Source organism: Dermacentor albipictus, chromosome 1, assembly GCF_038994185.2.
Source record: "Dermacentor albipictus isolate Rhodes 1998 colony chromosome 1, USDA_Dalb.pri_finalv2, whole genome shotgun sequence".
Lineage (NCBI taxonomy): Eukaryota > Metazoa > Arthropoda > Arachnida > Ixodida > Ixodidae > Dermacentor > Dermacentor albipictus.
The window spans coordinates 501,612,498-501,634,214 of record NC_091821.1 but is presented as its reverse complement, the minus strand read 5'-3'; the positions used below and the strand labels follow the sequence as shown (position 1 = coordinate 501,634,214).

The following is a 21,717-nucleotide window of genomic DNA, read 5'->3' as shown; positions in this document are numbered from 1 at the left end:
CGAGCACGGAGCCTTGCTCCGCGGCCCTAAATGTTGGGCACATATATTAGATCGCCTAGGGAGAAACTTCGGGTGCCGGAAATTGCGGTCTTGCTCGCATCAAGCTAATACAGCACTTCGACGTCTCCTGAAATGACGATGCTCTGCGACTCTCTTATATATACTGTGCTATGCAGGCTTAGGCCCGCGCATGGTGTGTTTCCACATTCAAGCATCACCTGTTTCTGCGACTACCTGCGACTGAAAATGTTGGCCAGAAATCTCGGATAAAATTGATAGAGATTGGAATAATTTTCTCGAATCTGGATGAGATGTTGGGCATGCGAAGGCTAATCTGTAGGCAACGTTATGAGGGCGCTGAGAATCAGGTGCGTATTAGAAAATTGCCAAAGACCCGCCGTGGTGGCGTAGTGAATTCTGCATGCGCTGCTTAGCTCGAGTGCGTGGGATCAAATCGCGGCGACGGTAGCCGCAATACCATGGGCGCGAAAGGCAAGAACGTCCGCCTACCGTGCATTGAGCGCACGTTAAAAAAACCCCTGATGGTCAAGATTAAGCCGAAGTCCCCTACTACGGCATGCCTCGTAATCATGTCGCGGTTTTGGCACGTGGAACCACACAGTTTTTTTTAATTACCAAAGTTGTGTTACCTGCGCTTTGGAGCTCTGAAGAATAATCCACACTCAAAACTGTACCGTGTGAATAAATACCGTGAGTGAAGTACCTCTTCATGAGGTCTTAAAGTGTCAGCAGTTCGCCCACTCATTTATAGAAATTCGTCACGAAGCGGATAAGCATATTGTTTTCGTTAAGCGAATGAAGCTTGGGAAGATTTCTTGAATGCGAAAAATTTGAATGGGCGATTTATTTGCTTCTGCTATCACAAGACTACTGACGGTTGAACGCGGTAAAACAAGGCTAATACAAAGACAACGGCTATCATGTTGGTTAGCCTACATTGATTTGACGGCAATAAACCTTGCACGAATGGTAATCAATGTGCGACGGCTTGCCGTACAAGAGCTATATGCGGCGCTAAAAGGGATTGTATTGTGCCACGTAATTTCGTCCCTGGGATGAATCCCAAATTATTGAATGTGCGATTTACACGCTTCTCAATGCTGGAAACAAGAGCGCCCCACGTTAGCGTTCGGTACAGGGTGACTCCAAGAAAGCGATGTGGCCGTATGACAGGAAGTACATTCTGGTTAACTGAAAGGCTCAGCTTGTCGTGGCGCCTCATTGTAAGTGGTAATACTGCAGACTTTTCGGCGAAGACGTCCGTGCTACGCTTTGTCATAAAGCACACCTTGATATCTATTCCTTCCAGAAGCTGTTTTTGAACACCAGAACAGGCGTAGCCCGACGACCATAGTGAGATTTCGTCTCATACGTTGATATCTGGAGTAACGTTCGCAGCAGGGTGGGTAACTTATGCGTGATTACGTTGAAAAGTACTTAGCACGCTTCTTTGAGGCACCCCCGCTTTCAACTACCGTGGTGTCCTGCTGCCATTCCTGGCCATCATGAGAACACCGCTGACTCAGCAAATATGAAACCCAACGAAACAGCTGTCCTCTTATTCCAACTGAGGCTGTATAACCTGTACAATGCATGTACGTGGTCCACTTTGTTAAAAAAAGGCCAGTTTGATATCGAGGAAAGCTGTCATTGTTATCCTGCCTTACGTCTGTTCATGCTCCACGTCAGTGACGAGGTCTAAAACAGTGCAAAGTGTGGCCAGTTGAAGTTAGCCTTAAGCTTACGATGCATAAATACGTATACAGTGGCGCTTGATTCAGATTTTCTCTATTCGCATTGGGCATGGAAGAGGATGCTTTTAAGGGTAGCAAAGAGCGACTGAAAATTTGCTAATCAAATTTCTTGGAGCCTGGTTGTTGCTCTTGTTTCTTTGCCGATCGTAGTATGGTGCCGGTGCCAGTACGATTACCGGAGCCGTGTGTTCTCGACTTTCGTGCATGTGTTCCAGATCTTGCAACGTCGCGTTCCCTTAGCCTTTAGTTAAAATTGTTCGAGTGTTGTTCGTTAAATAAATGGTTTCTCAATACGCTGCCTATTTCTACCACTTAGCGTAGTCTTTATTAATCTTTCATTCTTTGCGGCAGGGTACGTCTAGCTTCTCCTGCACCCCCCCCCCCCTTTTTTTTTTCATACTGATACGCCCCGTATACTGTGAACTGCATTTTCGACAGGTCTTGTGGGCTAGACAAGCTGTCAAAATTAACTTCTGCGCTTCGCTGATTTGTCGGCTAGGTCTGCGGGAAGAGCAAAAGGCTGTACGACAGGAGGCGCTTGTTGGTCCTACGTCTCTAAAGTCTGTGTCTCGGCGCTTGCTTATCCGAAGGGTCCCAGACATCGCCGCTATCTTCGGCAGCGCCGTCGAGGTTTACATGACATCCCGGCCTTCGCTCTAGTGTTAAGCGTATCACGGCTTGTTGCTTTACGCTTTCCTAAACATTCACGGGCAACGCACCGACTCCGAAGCACGCACACTGAATTTAGATCTTGTTTCATTTTTTCTTCTTTCTTTTCTTTTTGCCACCCCACGGTGTTTTAAGCCTAAGTGAGGACAAAACGATTTTCAATGCCCGAGTGGTCTGAAGGCGTTGCACTGATATTTTGTTGATAGCACAGCTTAGCCTGGAATGGGACTGTCGTTTTGACGGAGAAGTTGGACGAATTTCAGTACTGTATCTCGTCATGCGGGCTAAGCCTCGGGAGATAAGTCGGTAAAGTTTCAGCCGGCCACTTAATGGTTATCTCATCGTAACAAATGTACGTTTAATTGTCGAACACACAGATGAGTTCATCCGTGCTATACAGCGGGGGCCTTTATAGCAATAGAAATTACACGGACACTGCAAGCGAACTGCCGCTGTCTTCCTTGGCGTCGCCGTGAGGCTAAGTCCAAGTTCGACACGATCATGGCCGCGCACTATAGGCTGCCGATACGAGGGAAATCAGGCGAGGATGCGCGGGAAGGCTCATCCTCGCCGGCGGCGTCTTGCGCGCGCGAGGAAGTAGGGCAGATGCGCGATGAACTTTCGCGTGGGCGAAATGAAAAGAACGGCGAGGTGTGCGCGCGCTAGGAGGGGGCTGGAAAGAGTAGGGTTGCGCGCGTCTCCGCTTCTACTCCGGCCGCGCGCGTCCTGTCTTGGATTTATTCTGTGGTGTGTTCGAAAGCTAGCCTCCCCGTCCCTCCTCATCGAGATAGCTGATGGCTTCTCTCGCGCACATTTCGTTTTAAAGCGACAGGCAGCACGAATTCGCTCACCTCTGGTGCCGCTCTTCGCCACACCAGCGTTCTCACAGTGAGCGCACGTGGTCATCGAGGGAGATGTGTTCACGTTTGCCTGTACGCGCGGCGCACTTGTTAATTTAATTAGTAAGCAAATGTTTGCAGCAGTTTTTACAGCTGATCAAAATATAAACGTTCTTGTGTATGGCTAATAATAATTAATAATTTCCTATCGCAATCAATGCCTCACCTCCCAGGCGAAACTGCGACTTTTTAAAACTGAAGATAACCTGGAACCATCGTAGGACAGCCAATATGAAAAAAAATAAATTGTGGGGATTTACGTGCCCGAACCACGATATGATTATGAGGCACGCCGTATTGGGGAACTCGGGGATAATTTTTACTACCTAGGGTTCTTTAACGTGCGCCTAAATTTAAGTACACGGGGTTTTTTGCATTTCACTCCCATAAAAATGGATCCGCCTTGGCCGGAATTTGATCCCGTGACCTCGTGCATAGCAGCGTAACTCGAAAGCCACTAAGCAACCATGGCGGATGAGTCAGTCACTAAGAAGTTGCCTGTAAAGGATGTTTAGCTCGGTAATAGCTCCAGCTTTCTGTTCCAATGAACATGATCCCTTAGACGCTGCTTGAATGTAACTTGCCGGAATATCTATTTGGGACCCCGAATATATCACGAAATTTTTCGCCAACCAGTCAGTTAATAAAGTCCATAGAATTATTAACTTTACAATTTACGAACTCTGTGCAAAACATCGGTATCACAATTCTGTGATACCTTTGTGTCACACAGCCCGAATACAACAAGGTAATTTATTTCACCTTGCAGGGAATTGTTCTATTGCTTAAATGTGTCATGCAGAACCCCTCTCTGTAAATTATTTGTGTAACTCCATCAGTCGACAGTTATGAACTTTGTAGTATGTTGATCTGAATAGATTCAATATTAAATCACAATGATGTATTTCGTTTTGGACGAGCGGTAGCTGACACGCACAGAGAGACGTAAGAAACGAGACATGACGGGACAGCGTTTCGCTCACAACTTAAATTTCTGTTAACGTGCGTCCATCTATACTGGTGATTCCACATAACTTGAGCCAAAGTTTTAAGTATGACTAGAATTCCGGACGAGAGTTGAACCGAATGCACGATGTTGGCACTGGCCTAGAGTTACTCAGGCTTCATTTCTTATTTTCCCCTAAGCCACGGCGGCCGCATTTCGATGGGGGCGAAATGCGAAAACACCCGTGTGCTTAGATTTAGGTGCACGTTAAAGAACCCCAGGTGGTCAAAATTTCCGGAGTCCTCCACTACGGCGTGCCTCATAATCAGAAAGTGGTTTTGGCACGTAAAACCCCAAATATTATATTATTATTATTTTCCCCTAACTAGCGGTTAGCTAGATATAATTAAATAAATATTTAGGTATTGGCTGCAGACCCCAAGGGTGACAGGCAAAGTTGTATAGCACCTTGAGAAACCTCTCACAAAATATTTTCCAACGCGGTATATCTCACGTGGTCCTTTTTTCTGCGTTCCAAAGAAAGCCCGCGAAATATGAAAAAAATACCACGTGACGGGTTGATTGCGCACTGTTATTGTGTTGCTCTCAAGCATGCGATGGATGAACAGGGTCGGCTGCACGGAGAATGGCCCTTGACAGGGCGTTATGCCTGGTGAAGCTATCTGGGCGGGCGGCTCTTGTCGCATGACGGTGCAAATGCGTGCGGCTGGCCGAGCGTTACCAAAGCGATAAAGCGTCTAGGGCCACGAATAAAAAAAAGACGAAAGCAGCATTTTCATTCTGCTTGAAAGAAGGAACAGATGAAGCGCGTGGGAAAGATGGAAGGCGATGACGACTGCTACGATTTCGCCTTTGTACACAAATGACCTTGTAGTAGCTCAGAATTGAACGATGATGCTACAACTTTAAACCATAGGGCTCCAATAACAGCGGATAAATCACACGGGGACAAAACTAATGGGGAAAAAAACCTCGGCTATATTCAAGGAAGATTACGCATGTCTTCTTCAGACGATGACTTTTTTCGCACTGGCCCCGTCTGCTCTCCTTCTCACGCTTACTGACTACTAGAGGTTCTTTTTTGATCTTCTACCCCGCATGTGTGCATCGCTTCGTGGTCACAGTACTGGGTGGCCGCGTCTGGCTTCACACTTGGGCACCGTGACTGGCGCGTCAGTCCCTAAGAAAGTGCGCCCGCAGGCTGTTCCAGTTTACCAGATGTAGATCCTACCTCATGTGCCTCGTTTTAACCAATCCCAATGAATTGGAATATACCCAGTGCTCCTCGGGCGCCCGTATCCCTGCGTGTTCTCCACAGCAACGCTATTTGACTGTGACCAATATTGAGCAGCAGATATGACTTACTCCAATGAGGAAAGAGCTGATATGGTTTTTGCTTTAGGTGCCTCAAGTGGACATAGAAGGCGCGCAGTTGAGCTATTTCAACGCTGGCATCCAGGTACACGTCCGAGCTCAATGGTTATTGTGCGCGCATATAAAACGCTGAGACAGACTGGTACTTTTACGAATAAACGACATAAATCTTCATTTCTGGGCCGGGACGTGGAGACAGATGTTCTGTCAAAGTTTTCTTGAGGCCCTTATGCAAGTGTTCGTAGTGTGGATGCTGAAGCTGGAGCGTCAGTCTTCAGTGTGGATAGTGCTTAAAAAGAGACAACTTCATCCGTACCCCGTGCAGCTGCACCAAATATTGGAGCCCCGCGATTTCTAAAATCGAAAGGACTTTGCAAATTGGATTACAATCAAGGCGGAAGAGGACCCAGGCTTGTCAACAAACTACTATGAACCGATGAACATACCTTCTCACGTAATGCCCAAGTGAACGCCACAACGCTCACTAGTAGGGTGGCAAAAACCCTCACTGGATATCGAAGACACATCACCAATATCAGTGGTCGGTTAATGTGTGATGCGTAATTTACGGTGGCGCTATCATTGGCCCGTGTTTTTTGATAACACACTTACAGGCGATAGATGCGTCGACGACATCCGTGCTGGGGCGCTTGAGAAATTTCTTTGCGAAATTCCGTTGGCTAGAATTAATGATAATAAGTCTGATGGTGCCCGGCGTACGGCAGCAGCAAAGCCTGCAAAGAGCTGCATGAAGTATTCCCGCAGCAGGGGATTGGACGGCATGGGCCCATTGCTTGGCCCATGCCGGGCCGCCAGATTTAACTGCCCTCGATTTCTTTCTCTGGGGCTACGTCATATATCAGGTATACCGGACACCAACCACAACATCAGGGAAAAAATAAGACAAATCTTCAATTCCATCCCTGGTACCATGATCAAGAACGCCTCGGAAAATGTGCCTATGCAATGCCTTATATGCATTGAAGCAGTTGTTGACCTCTTCGAACAGGCATTATAATCAAAGGGCGCTTTTTGGATTGAAGGTCACTGGAAAATCATTCCGGCCCTAACGCCGCCTCCCCGCCCATCCCCATTACACTCCGTCGGCAGCCCTTTCGCCCATTTCAAGCATCAAAAATTAAAGATACGTTCTTGTTCTTTTTTGTCTTCTGACCCGCTTTATCGCTTCGGCACCGCTCGTCCAGCAGCACGCATTTGCGCTGTCATGCGATAAAAGCCGCATGCCCAGATACGTACAGCACACATAACCCCCTGTCGCGGGCCAGTCTCGCTGCAGCCGACCTTGTTCGTCCATCGCACGCTTGAGAGCAGCACAGTAACAGTGCACAATCACCCCGTCACGTGCTATTTTTTTTTCGGACTTCGCTGGCTTTCTTTGGAACCTGGAAAAAAGGACCACGTGAGATATATCATGTTGGAAAGAATTTGAGAGGTTGCTCAAGGTGCTTTACAAGTTTGCGTATCACACTTGGGGTCTGCAGCTAATACTTAAAACGTTGATTATGCATTGAACATTATGCATTAGAACTAATACGTTAGTTAAGGGGAAAATAAAAACAGCCTGAGTAACGCTAGGACGGTGCCAACATTATGCATTAGCTTCAACTCGCATCCGGAGTGCGTTTCATTTTTGAAACTTTGGCTCAATTTATGTGGGACAACCTGTATATATAACGCACTGAGAAGATGGACCAAATAGCCCGCTTCGCGATTATGCCGAATTTTATAGAATTCTGTCATCTTTATTGACGCGATAACAAACGAAAGCAAAATCATCATTTTTCGAAACCAAGGATGAAGGGAGAAAAGTGCTAAAAATACTCTGAATATATTAGCGTTTTATTTAATGCTACAAATCACATGACAGTGGCTCCAGTGGACTCCGAACCTCATAAAACAAAGTTATGCAGATCTAACCCACATGTTGTAACCTGAGAAGCAAAGATTTCGTGATGCGTGTAAATAAATAAATAAATAAATAAATACTACACAACTGACTATATTATGCACATAGTTTTGCACCATAGAGATTACCTGCCTGCCAGCGAAGGCGGCAAGACGCAGAGACCCCTAGCACGTGACCCACGTGACAGCGCATTTTACTGCCTCGGGATTGGCCAATTTTCGCGTTACATTGTGCCCAGGGTCGGCGCAACGGCTACAGTGGGCCGATCCGGGATATAGTGCAACAGGAAACTGCACTGTACCTGACGAAGGTGCGACAACGAAGAAGCGCCAAACCCTAGGAAGTTAGCTATAAATTTTTGCTTTATTAAAGGAATTGGGCTCTGTACGACATGTGTTTGTTGCAATGAGAATATATAGGTATAATTTGCTTTATCACAAATTCCGTCAAGAACAAGCCCATCAACCAGAACAGTTGTAGGGGCTGTAAAGATGGTATTGCTGTCCTACGTGCGAACTATCCCGCAAGACGACAGCAATGTCAATTCCAATGAGTCGCGATGTTTCAGTCGAAATGCGCTGCAGAAGCAATCGTCACCGACATCAGCGTAGGCGCTTATGGGAGCAGCGATTAAAGCGCGACTAGGCGAGGACAGAAGAAGCATGGTTCAAGAAAGTCAATTTTTACTTAAAAGACAAGACAACTTGAAGTTAGTCATAGAAAATAATAATTTAACTAATTATATATAGGTGTGGTAGGGAAAGAAAATAATTCTTTCACTTTATAGTTAAAAATGAATACCTCTACTTCAGTGCCCGCTAATAAAGGGCGTTGACACCGGTGTTAGTTTTGATTCATTGCAGCTCTTCTGTTAAGCAGAAAGGCGCGATCGTAACGCTCACCTGCTACTACACGCCCACTTTATATGCTGTGTTATTTTATGCCTCAACGTTTATCTGAGTTTTGGTCAAGTTGTGCTTTCGAGCTGTTTTCATAGTAGGCGTCTTCGGTCAAAAGTACCGATTTACAGGTGCCAAATAATTTTTCGTTTAGCTGCCTTCATGCGGTCGCGCTGACCGACAGGTTTGGCGTCGCAAGATGCGACCAGCACTCAACATCGACAAAGGCATTCTTCGGCACTCAAGAAAAAAAAAAGAAAATCATCCGTGGAAGGGTTTGATTGTGCGACACCCCTATGCTCTCCTTTCGCTGCATCGCTTTACGCGTTGAAAGCTCGAAACGGTCATCGCGTCGAACTCGCTCATACCCCGCGACGTGCCTTGTCCTAAACACATTCGTTGCGTAATTGTGACAAGTCTGTGCTGCGTGAATGATCCATGCAAATGTGAAGCTGTCAGTTCGTGCCCGTCTCGTTCGGCGTAATTAATATCTGCACAAAAAGACAAACTTCAGAATTAGGGTTCGCTAAACGCACATATCGGCGTGCGCCATTGTGTCACACGCCGGTCTACCGGTACGCGAGGCTAGCCGTTCATTTCTTCAGCGAAAATTAGTTTTGAAGACTATGCGTCTTCGCCGGTTGCAGAACGCTTCCAGATAGCGCGATGCATAAAGAAAGTTGAAATTGACCTAGAGTATCATATATATAGGCTGGTATAATATCAATAAAAACGATGGAAACAGGCTGTACCTGGTACGTTTAGTAAGTGAGCGTCACGGCGCCGTTTTCATGGAATCTGTTTCCCGGAGAGCTAAAATGCTTTTAAACAAACATGAATAACTTTGGAAAAGGAGAGCGAAGACAACCCTTATGTCTTGCAATTGAATATATCTTAACGTGTCGCTGATCCAAGTCAATGGTCTAATTGTAATAAAATCGATGTGTTTTCCTAAATTAGTTTGCAAGTATTTTTCCCTCAATCATCTCGACAAATTAAAAGTCGGTAAGCAGACTAGGCAACGCGCTGCGTTTTAAGGAGTCTATTATCTGTTGACTGCACGTCAAGATTAAAAAGTGTTCGCTGGAGAAAATTTGTCTTTGCGCAATGCACGTTTGTTACTGTTTGCACAGAGTTCCCGCTTGCCGCAAAACCGCGTTACCTTCGAGCTCACAACCGGAAAAAGCAGGCTCTTTCTTGTATAAGGGTGTTGCAAAAATTATTTTCCGGAGTGCTATAGTGATTTAAAATGGACTTTAGAGCCTTTGGTCAATGGTAATCCTTGCAGTGACTGATGGAAAGCCTAATCCATGGGCTACCCCGTGCTTTGTCCATAGTACAGAGCATAAAATGTACTATCTGCACATATTCGTACTGTAGGAGTTGAGGACGGACTTTGCGATGAAACACTTGGGAAGGTTTATTTTACAATATTTACAGTGAGGTGAGAGTCAAGTAACAGTCGTACAGTAATTATGGGCCGCCAGCAACTCGGACGCTGCGGCCCGTCGCAAGACGTTCGAGAGAGATGATTCAGGTAATGCTCCAGGAATGCTCCCGGTCTGCGTCTTTTAAGCCCTTCGATCTCTGGAAGACACGTCACGTTTGGCCAATGGGAGAGCCCGCTCAGGTGACGCCATTTTCGGCCAATGGTAGGCACCCGTGCGGTGGTGTCACACCCGGCGGCTCCCTGCGGTCTTGCCTTGCTGAATTGCAATGCGCTCTTCAAAGGCGGACGGGGGAGACGCTTGGGCCCCAATGCACGTCCGAGGGCCCTCTACTCCCGGCGGTATGGCCTCGCTGGCTTGCAAATGCCCTCTTCAAAGGCGGCCGGGGCGACGCTGCCAGGCCTTCCCGGTAAATCACAGCCACCTGCCTTCGGGACTCACGTTACCTGCAACAGTGCCGGGCTATCCCCTCGCTTTCTGGAAGAGTCAAGCAGTGAATAGCTCTACCGGCTGTGGGACCTGCCAACTTGTTTGCACGTGTCGTGCCTCAGGAATGTGGCATCCATGCTCCTGCATTTCTTACTTAGCAGTGGTGCGATTTGATGTGGTCTGGGGCACTCGAAGTAGCCTCAAGAAACAGCCCCATATCTAACAGCTCATCCTCGCCCCGGAAGTTCGGAATGGGCGATGAACTCAATTCGCTGGCCATGAGGAACGCTGAAAGAACCTGCAGGGTACTGGTGTCGAGCCTCGTTTGACGAACTTCGGGATCCTGGGCCCTGGAGAACATACGTCAAACAAACAAAACAACACAGCGCTGCACCACGTGTAAGCGCAGGCTCTTCGCCCCTGACTCGCCAGGCTATTACTGAGTGAAAATGAACCCTGATCTTTTATTTCCCCAATTTCGACAAAGCAGTTCCAACCACCTTTCCAAACCACTACCCATTTCTCCCCGAATGCCGACAAGACCAGAGTGCTATTGCTGTAGCAAAACAATGGGTCGTTGCCGTTGCAAACAACAAATGAAAACAGCCGAACATACCTTAAGTGGCTTAACTACACGAACAGCCTGTTTCCAAAATATCGCAGTGGCGTATTTATCGCACGTATTGGGGCCACTGAACAGTCGGGTTAACCCTACAAGTACGTAATCACAAGCGCGCTAGCCTTGTGGTCACTAATCAGAACGCGCATAGAGTTTCTCACTACATTACCTAGAGGGAAATCTCGCGCTGCTGCGCTGTGGTATGCGTGGGAATGCCGGTATTTTGTGGATTCGTATTCGTATCGTTTTCGTAGAGACAGGACACCTTGAAGACGCGCTTGGCAAGTACCGTTCCGTCTGTCACAACGATTCATTTTCTGCTACAACAGCACGTGAAAAGCTGTTTCAGTTTTATTATTACGCGAAAACATGTCTTGTTTAACTATGAGAACTTGTTATTGTGTGTACGACTACATGTTAAATAAAAAGTATCAGCGGGCCGCTAAAGTTGGAGGACAGACGACAAGGTTCGCGCTCGCTTTGAAACAGTTGGTCGTCTGTTCTTGCTTTTCTTCGCTTGGTCATGCATCGTGGGTGAGTAAAGATGTAATATGCGTGAATAGACACATTTTATGGAGATTTTACTTTGAGAACGCGTTATTTGCGTAACCATATCCACGTTTTAGACGAAGCCTTTTACAACAGCAGCCAAGACGAGCCTCGCAGACACATATACCGTCATTCCCATGACGGCGCGGTGACCCCTAAAGAAACTCCCATAGACGGTGGCGCCAGATTACCGTCTAGGTGTTATAGTGAGAAACCCTATGAGAACGCGTACTGGCGTCGTAGGCAAACTTTTCATTATGCCTACCCACGTGTCTTTCTCTAGTCCATACAGGACACGTATCTTAAACGAGAACCTAATTTGCGTAACGCACGCACTCCGCAGAACGCTTTAAAAAATGCGTCTGCTAATAACTCGTTCTACGCACGCTCACTAAAGAAGTCAGAATACGGCTGCCCTCAACACACACGAGCAACCCAGCCATAAATCTTCTTCCTTCCGTCCACACAGGACACGCCCTAATGGAACTAAGAACGCTCTCAGTGCAAATCATGCACTCGCTGAAAACTACGCGGTTAACCTTAGAAAATAAAAAAAACACTTATAAAAAAGAAGGTGAACTAAAACACACGCGCGTTATGATAGGCCTCTCACCGATAACTTTGACCCTCAGGTTACTCACACACACAAAAAAGACAGCCTATCTACTTATTAATGAACACCTCGCGATAGTACATGTTTGCAAGAAACGCGTCTTTCAAATCTCGAGCTTCTCAAACGAAAACACAAACAAAGCTCAAACCTTACACATTGAGAGAAATCCTAGTCTGAAATCGCGAAAACTTTCCGATGCTCAAAATAAAAACAAAACACTTCATTTCTACGGAAGCGCTCTTGGCCTCTCTTTTCAAACGTTTACCTCTGACTCATACTTTGAGCCGTACCCGAGGTGGTCGCGGTTTGAAAGCTACTCTGGCTACCGAGGAACAACAAAAGGGCTGACTCACTTTCAGTTCCCCCAAGACGTTACAGTCTCCCGCCAATTTGCGTCCTGGCGCCCCTCTTTCCTCACAAACTCGAGTGACCGCGTCACTACTCCCCACCTGGTCTCATCTTGCCACCCTGCGCTTCTTTGTACTGCACGCTGAGCTTTGAAAAGAACTACGGAACGACGAGGAGTTTAACCGCCCCGTGCCCTGTGTCCGCGTCCGTGCAGAACATTTTTCACGGTCTCTGTTTTACCGGTGGCTCGAACGGGCTTGATGCGTCAACATCGTCAGTGACGACCGCACCTTTCTCCTCGCGCCCTGCCCTTTTGGGTCTCTCGCCGTCTTTGGCGGCGCTACCTTAGTCACCGCATTCCTATCTTTAGGGCGCTTCTTTCTGCGGCGCTTTCTCTTGGCATTCCCTTTCATGTCGCCTTCCGGCGCCTCGTGCTGGCCGTTACACATCTCATCCGCCCGGATCGGTCTTTTACCCGTACAGTCTGATTGATTCTCATTTAAATCAACACTCTCTCTACCTCGACTGGCGGACAGCTCAACCGACTCTGGCACAATGCAGCAGGCTTTACTCGAGTTACGAAACTCGCACTCATGCGAACCGCCTTCTACTGCATTGCCCAGCTCACGCTGTGCATCGGCACACAGCCCGTCGGTATCGATCGCTGTCTCACGCGCACAGTCCGAATGATTAATAACTGAGTTATCTCTATCTAGGCTATCTAGACTGGCGGAGAGCTGCACCGATCCCTGAACAATGCAGTTCTCTCGTGAACTACGGAGCTCGCCATCCCGAGAACTACTCTCAACTGCATCCTCCAGCTCGCACATCACTTCTGCACGCCTATCGGACTCGACATGTGTTCGTGTCTGTCGGGTCAACAGTACCCTTTTCTTCGCTAGCAACATCGCTAACATTACAAGCGACACACACGCGCGGTAACTGTGCCAATTTGTTCGCAGCTGGCCTAGCTGTCTCCACAGTCATCTGTTGGTACAGCACCTCGTCGCTCTCACGGCGGCCTTTAACGGCCTCTGTTGCCACTAAGGCATCGTTAGCAGCTAGCCTTTTCCCTTTTCCTATGATGGTGCAGCCAATCTCACAGGCAGTACTCTTCTCGTCGGCTTTTGACGAAAATCTGCTAGACACTTTCTCATTCTTGTGCTCTGTACTGCCTACAGCATTTTCAGGCAGGCGTTGTCTCTGTGCCATTAACTGATCACAATACTGTATCTCTTTTAACAATGCTGCCTTCTCTCTCTCATACTTTTGCTCACGCTCACGCTTACGTTCTTGATACTCACGTTCACGTTCATTCTCACGTTCGTGACGCTCCCACCTAAGAGTAACTTCTTGAAGCTCACGCTTCCGTTCATTCTCGCATTCTTCACGCTTACGCTCACTCTTACGTTCACGACGCTCATGCTCCCGTGGTTCTTGTATCACTTCCCAAGCAAGCTCAATGCTTTTATCATCATTGCTGCTATCTTTGATCGCCTTTATGATAGCTGGCGTTTTCATCTGTTCGTCTGCCTCAACTCCCAAATCTTCGCACACCAACAAGTCTAACCTCGTCAACCTTCTAAGATCCATGGCAGCTGCCCCGACAGGTGGTTAGAGCTGCTTTCCTTAATTAATTTGTGCAAACACACAATGCAACAAATTCCCGATTCCCAGAACTATCAAAATGAACACACAACATTTGAGTCTGGCGAATCAAAAGGAAAAAAACCGCGCGCTCACTTACGGTTGCAGCACCCTGCCATCTCGTTCATTGGTCCGCTGTTTCCGGTTCCTCAGGACTCCCAGGGTCTAAGGCTCGCTCTTCTTCGCTACTACCAGCTTTTTAGGACCTCTTTCGACGAAGGCTCTCTCTTCTTCGCTCTTCCCGGTTCCTTGCGACTCGCTTGGACCAAGGCTCTTTTTCGCTGTTCCGGGTTCCTCAGGATCTTTCTCGACGAAAGTTGATCCGTAGCGCTGCCACCAGCTGATGCATTTGAGGGCGATCTCACCGCTGCCAACCACTTGTAGGAGTTGAGGACGGACGTCGTGATGAAACACTTGGGAAGGTTTATTTTACATTATTTACAGTGAGGTGAGAGTCAAGTAACAGTCGTACAGTCATTACGGGCCGGCAGCAACTCGGACGCTGCGGCCCGTCGCAAGAAGTTCGAGAGAGATGATTCAGGGAATGCTCCAGGAATGCTCTACTGCTGCTCCCGGTCATCGTCTTTTAAGCCCTTCGATCTCTGGAAGACACGTCACGTTTGGCCAATGGGAGAGCCCGCTCAGGTGACGCCATTTTCGGCCAATGGTAGGCGCCCGTGCGGTGGTGTCACACCCGGCGGCTCCCTGCGGTCTTGCCTCGCTGAATTGCAATGCGCTCTTCAAAGGCGGACGGGGGCGACGCTTGGGCCCCAATTGTCCGAGAGCCCTCTACTCCCGGCGGTATGGCCTCGCTGGCTTGCAAATGCCCTCTTCAAAGACGGCCGGGGCGACGCTGCCAGGCCTTCCCGGTAAATTACAGCCATCTTGCTTCGGGACTCACGTTACCTGGAACAGCGCCGGGCTATCCCCTCGCTTTCCGGAAGAGTCAAGCAGTGATTAGCTCCACCGCCTGTGGGGCCCGCCAACTTGTTTGCACGTGTCGTGCCTCAGGAATGCGGCATCCGTGCTCCTGCATTCCTTACTTAGTAGTGGTGCGATTTGATGTGGTCTGGGGAATTCTAAGTAGCCTCAGGAAACGGCCCCATATCTAACACTACACGACACTTACCACAAACGCCTACTTTACTCTCTGTCCACTAAAAATCATCTGACGTTCGCCTTTTTCTCTAGGTGATTCGCTGTTCAAACAGCGTATTTTGTAGCGAAAGTTATTGGCATTTGCCACTTCCGATCGGCGCCATTAAATAATTGTACGTATATGTCGAGGGAGATCTGCTCTTATGTTGAATTTCCCGGCAGTACTTGCTGTTGGGCTAACTGCCCCAAGTCAAATAGAGAGAGGGTCCTCTCTTTATGTTCTCCTCGCTCTGTGATCTTATTTGTGCCGCTAAATTTATTACTATTTGAATTTACCATTTTCGCTAATTTCATATAACGATTATTGCTCCGAAGCAGCGCTGTATAGCCACTTCTCCGCAGAGCTGCGAGAAAATTTTAGTCTTGAAATATTGTGGACAGCGAAACCAGACCAAGGAACCTCAATGTGAGCTCCTTCCTATTGGGCCATCCTTGCCATATTGGGACACTCCCATTGTTAGATAATCTTGCGTGGGGAGGTCTGTACTGAAACATTATATCTATATCCGACATTTTCTTTAAATGTCTCGAGTTATTTCGAACTTTATACTCTGACCTTGCAGCCTAGGCAGCTACAGGCGCTCATTTGCTCTCCATATGCATGAACCATTTTCTTGCTTGTTTCCTCGTAGATGAAGTTGACACCTTTAAAAGAATGTGCGTGAAGCTTCAATTTCATTCAAAAATGTCCACGCGGTAGTTTGTGGTGATTTTAGTCAATTAGACATTTAGACATTTAGACAACACAGCGGTGTAAGAAACAACACAGATCACGCCATTTAAGCTGGTTAACGGCAGGAACCCGACGAAGACTCTCGACGCCATGCTGCCGCACGTGACCGGCGAAGAGAATCTTGACGTCGTCACTTATCTCCAGCGTGCCGAAAAAGCCCGACAGCTCACCCGCCTACGGATCAAGAACCAGCAGCGTACCGACAGCCGACACTACAACCTCTGACTACGCAACGTCGAGTACCAGCACGGCGACCGTGTTTGGGTTTGGACCCCGATACGCCGACGAGGACTCAGTGAGCAATTATTGCGACGCTATTTCGGACCCTATAAGATCATCCGACGTATTGGCTAATTGGACTATGAAGTCGTGCCAGAGGGCATTTCGCATTCACAGCGGCGCCACTCACCATCTGAAGTGGTCCACGTGGTGCATCTTAAGCCCTTTTACGCACGCTGATGAACTTCCTTATTTTGTTGTTTATCTGGTGCGAGTGTTCTTGTTCATTACTTTCGTTTGCATCATCGGGTGGAAGCAGGGGGGGGGACACTCCGTATACATCCCATTGGCCGTTTTCGAGCAGACGCTCTTTCGACGCTAGCGCCAAGGTCCCCTTCAGTTACGGCCCTAACCAATGGGCGACGCATTAAGCAAAATGGCGGTGCACATGATTGTTTACGTTGTCATGGCAACAGCAACAGCAGCCGCGCGGCACCTCCTCTCTCAAACGTTTTTCTTTCCTTTTTGTTTTTATTATGCCGACCCGCTCCACTCCCTTTCCCCCTTTCCCCCATGCCGCGCGCGCCGCTCACTTTTTTTTGTTTTTACCCGTAAGCGGCGCGTTTTTTCTTCTTTTTTATATCGCGCTTGTTACCGCGCGCCACGCGCCAGCTCGCAAGCAATGCGCGCGCTACGCCGCACATTGGCACTGCTTGCGAGCTGGCGCGTGGTGCGCCGTGGGCTATGCGTTGGCACGCACGCAGTCTTGCCCATACTTATATTATACCAGCATGTGCCGGGACAGAAAAAAAATTCCACTTCCAACACAACAGATGTTTAGTCTCGCTTTATTGACTTCGTTTCCGAAAAAGATTTTTGTTACAACGTGGTGTGATACACGCTCAAAAAATAAGCAAAAGTGAGAGGTGCATGACATATACAAGAGTACTAAAGACAAAAGTTCACAGATGGTGAAATAACAAAAGAAAGTGCTAGAAAACGCGAAGGCCATTTCATGTACACACATATAAAAACAAGATATTTATATAACGTCCTCAAGACCTAAATGTAGACGAGCTCCTGATATGTGCACTAAGATATTGCACAAAATTGGACGACGTGTTTGACATAGTCATGACAACTATAATAAGGGAAAACTCACTAGTAATGGCAAAAACAATGACACGCGAAATACCTGAAAGATAGAATAAATTGCTAACATTGTTTGATTGAGAGCCATACCAAAAGAAGCTTAGTTATAAATCTGCACGAAAGTATATGAGATGCTTGACATGTTCATTACTGCTGAACAAATTGAAAAGAACATGGCAGAAAAAAATAACATTGTACTAAAACCTGAAACACACATTATCACATTATTTTGCACTTGGCCAGAACTTGAGTAACGGTGGCAAGGGGAACAGATGATAGTCGGCTCTTGCAGCAGCACATAGAAAACATTCGCAGAAAGGCTTATTCCTCAATCAAAGACCAGGTAAAACAGGCCAACACGACTTTTCTTTCTACCCGAATGCAATGCTTAGCAATAAAATTACGTCACTTAAGGCACTAATTCGTACCTACTGGGCTCTCCCTAGTATAGTAAACACGAACTGCAAAAATCTGCATGTAGGACACTTGCAATGCTCATGCTTTCCAGAGGAAAAAAAAGCGTATCATGCCTACGCATGAAGGTTGTTCGCGCGGTTTTCCCATCGGGGGTTACTGAGATAGTACACAAACACTAACAGTAATTTTTCAGCTGTTAGTTGGTTTGTAGAACGTGATACACAGAAAAAGCACTGAGGGCGGTATGGAAAGCTGGGCAAGTTACTGAAGTTGCAGGATGAGACTTGGCACAGAAAAAAACAAGTCACAGACCAGGTGACAATGAGGAGGAACATCTATTTGTCAGGTTTCTCTACCGGGAAGAGGCAAGTGTAGCACAATCAAGGCGCAATGACGTCCGGAGCCTCATGGTGTACACAAATGGACAGGGCTGTGTTCGTGTACATGCGCCTTCTGATGTTCTTGGGTCTGAGCGCTCACCTGTTGTCTTTAGGCACCCGGGACAACTTTGCAGGACTTGTTTTTGAGGTATTTGTGCACCACTGCACGATGCACGAGCGGTACGAGTCGTGAAACGGGTGAAACATCGCGGAGCACAAGCACACAGCTACCGAGGACCACAGAACTGACGAAACTAGCCACGTCAGTCAACGCACAACAGCGCACGCATCTCGATGACAGTAGATAACAAAAATAAAGCGTTACGTAGCGCACTAAGCAGCAGCCGGGCCGGCGCGGATGGCATGGCGGCGCGGGCGCGTAGACAGTCGAAGGTGAGGGAGTTGAGAGGGTATTACAAGAGAGGGCGTAGGGAGAGGATTTGAGCGGGGGGAAGGGCTTGGCCACCTGGATCGGCGCGCGTGCGCGCGACGATCTACGAGGCCATGCAAGGGAAACGGATTTTTGCGTCGCCCATTACAGAGATGGCGCCAATTTCCTGTGCCACCGGAACCGGGGAGTGTCCCCCCCCCCTGGTGGAAGCTCTTTAAGAGGGGGGTATTTACACGCGTACTTGTTTGTCACCACTTGTCACCGCCTAACAAATGTTATCGCACAGCGCAGGATGCGCCCGCATGTAGCGAAAGTTTCTGGAATGTAATCGATAGTTCCATCCGATGTCTCTCACCGAACCTTGTGTAATCTGATTGTATGTATGCGCGACGCGAATAGTGTAGAACTTTGTGGAAAACACGCGGGTCCTAGCGATTATTCTGGAACATTCGACGACTGATGTATAAAAGCCGACGCGCTTGACCCTCTGATCAGGTTTTCGACGATCGTGACTGTGTTGGTCGCTATCATTGTTCTTTCAGTGTAGCCTGTTTTGAGGGCACAAGTTCGCCCAACCAAACGCTAGTTTAGTTTATCGCAGTTTTGCTGCCTTCTTCACCGCCACTAGAACGTGGCAGTATGTTTAGAATTATATCAACATTGCTATTATTCTGTCTTCTTCCTTGCTTGCTGCCGACAAAGATAACGATGATTTTGCTATGTCATTCAATAAAATAGCGAGCACTGTTAGAGTAAATTTAGATAAATAGAAATCATTTAGACATCATATATGAATAATATGTAAAAAGAAAGAGGATTCATGCATCCTTCATTAAAAATTGGAAAATGAGTGGGAAGGAACAGTAAACAGCAAAGACTACGTATATTCCTATGCCAGTCGAGATTAGCTATGCAGTAAAAGTAGGGGAACCGAAATACTGCACCAGACATAGACCCCACCTATTGAAATGACCGAAAATTCTAACGAAAATTATACCTAGCATTCATACAACAGGATTGCAATGCAAGAACCGCCTGTCATTGGATGAGATGTCATCATTCTCTTGAATGTTTCAGTTACCACTCATCCAAATACTGAATGCTTTAGTTTTAAATGACTTTATTCATCACCAATTATTGTGTATATTTTTGCGTCAATAATATACTTGCGTTGCAGGCGCCTCAGAAAGCAATAGCAAAGCACTTCGTTGTTAGTTGATGAAGTTATGTTACATACTTGACAAGTAAAAACAGCCCCAGAACAAACACTATTTCCCACTAAATTGCTGATTTTGCTACCAGAAGCTTTTGCGGGCTTTCGCAGAAGTTAGGTTGACTCTTCACTGCAAGCCTTTTTGTTTTCGAAAGCGCCATGTTATAGCATATACATTTCGTGACTACATGTGATTTCTCTCCCGTAAAGGCCCCGCATACTTTATAAAGTACACTATCGTGGCGTTTCAAAGAATAAAGTACCTCTCACGTAACATTCACAGTGTATTTACATTGGGAAAATGTTGTCTGACACGAAAAATCAACCAAATGTAACTGGTAGATTTTTCCTGGGCCTTAATGGTTTAGTTAATGCGAAGAATTATTTGCGAAGTTTGTGCGTTTCGAGTTTGCTTGTCTAACTATCAACCATCCTGCGCATGTAGGGCTCGTGGTGTCTGCCATCTTGACTTGCCGGGAATGAGCTCGTGTGCGCGTTACTAGCGTAGTCATGGCACGCTCGTCATTCGATGCTTCGTCATCCGACTGTCGCTTCAGAATGTCGCGTGCGCAGAGCCAGCTGGAGTACGTAAGAAGATCCGGGCATGACGTTCGATGAACACCGCGTGGTGGTTGCGTCCGTACAGACAGCGATTTAAAAGCAAGTTTCTCACCGCGTGCACGCCCGCCGGCTTTTGGCGAAAAAGCTCTTAAGACAGCGCATCTTCGTCGAGAAATGCGTCAACTCTGACATTGCGTTCCTCGGACGTTTACTTGAGCGGTCGAGGATGGCATATGGCTGGGATACGACGTGTTTGGCGAAGAGGAAAGAGGACGTGTCCGCGTTTATCGAGCAGCTAGGCAAGCTCACGTTCATTGTGACCCTCAGCGTGTCCGAGCTCCTCAGTGAGCGTCTGCTCGAAGTCAGAGAGAGAGAGAGAGTCCAAGAGCCGGCAGAGGCGCGCCGGGGTCGATGCCATATCCATTTGTCTGCACAACGTTTCGCATAACTTTGAAACTGACTCTAATTCCCCGATTCAGAAATTCCTCTTAACTTGAAGCTCATGCTTGACTTGATATAAATGATGCCTATCGCGACCTTTCCGAAGGAAACTTAGCGTCTTGCGCATCTTCACACAAGGCGTCATATAAACGAATTGTGGGCCTGAAATTAAGTTGAATTTCTGAATGAGGGGGTTAGAGCCATCTCCAAAATTCTTTTTTGTTTCATTTAAATACAGGTGCAAGGAACGAGCCTCTCCGTGCTAGTCACACAGCTCATAGTAACGCAACTTGTTTCGCAATGAGAGCACGTGGTGCAATTTCTTCCGCCCCCCATCCTTCGGTGTCCCCGTGCTCGTATGTTATTCAGTAAATTTGCGGCTTGGAGTTAACATTCTTCATTTATTCAGTTCAGGACACACGTTCCAAATACTAAATTCGAGTGGAGCACCAGTGAAGTTATGCTTTCTAAGCAGAAACTCTAAAGACTAGCAGTACTTTTAGGATATCGGCTTTAAGAAGCTTCCGGAGCTTTTACCTTAATAAATGGGAGCAGATAAATAATTTCTCTCCACACCTGCTCTAGCAGTTTTGATGAGGTTTGTTGCATTAAAGATTTTCAGTTCTAGCGGATGTACCAAGGAGACTTTTTTAGACCGACACTTTCTCCGTAGTTGCGAAATTGTAAAATAAAAGGTATCACGCACAAAGTTTTCAAACTTTGTGACTCAGTAATAACTTACGGTATTATATATCCTGCAAACACCATATAGTATGACATCTAAAGCCTACGTAACTGATGAAACTTATATCGCTCTCAAATATATAATGTTCAGCGCATCTTTTGCAATATCTTCAGAAAGATTTTAACAACTTTACGGAAGCTGGAA

General features: G+C 47.1%; 1 protein-coding gene across 1 annotated transcript in view; it reads left to right on the top strand.

Annotated features, from left to right (window-relative positions):
* Positions 1-21,717, top strand: part of LOC135909351 (alkaline phosphatase-like) — a 205,840-nt gene that overhangs the window by 70,262 nt on the left and 113,861 nt on the right. The gene's annotated exons all lie outside the window — the stretch shown is intronic.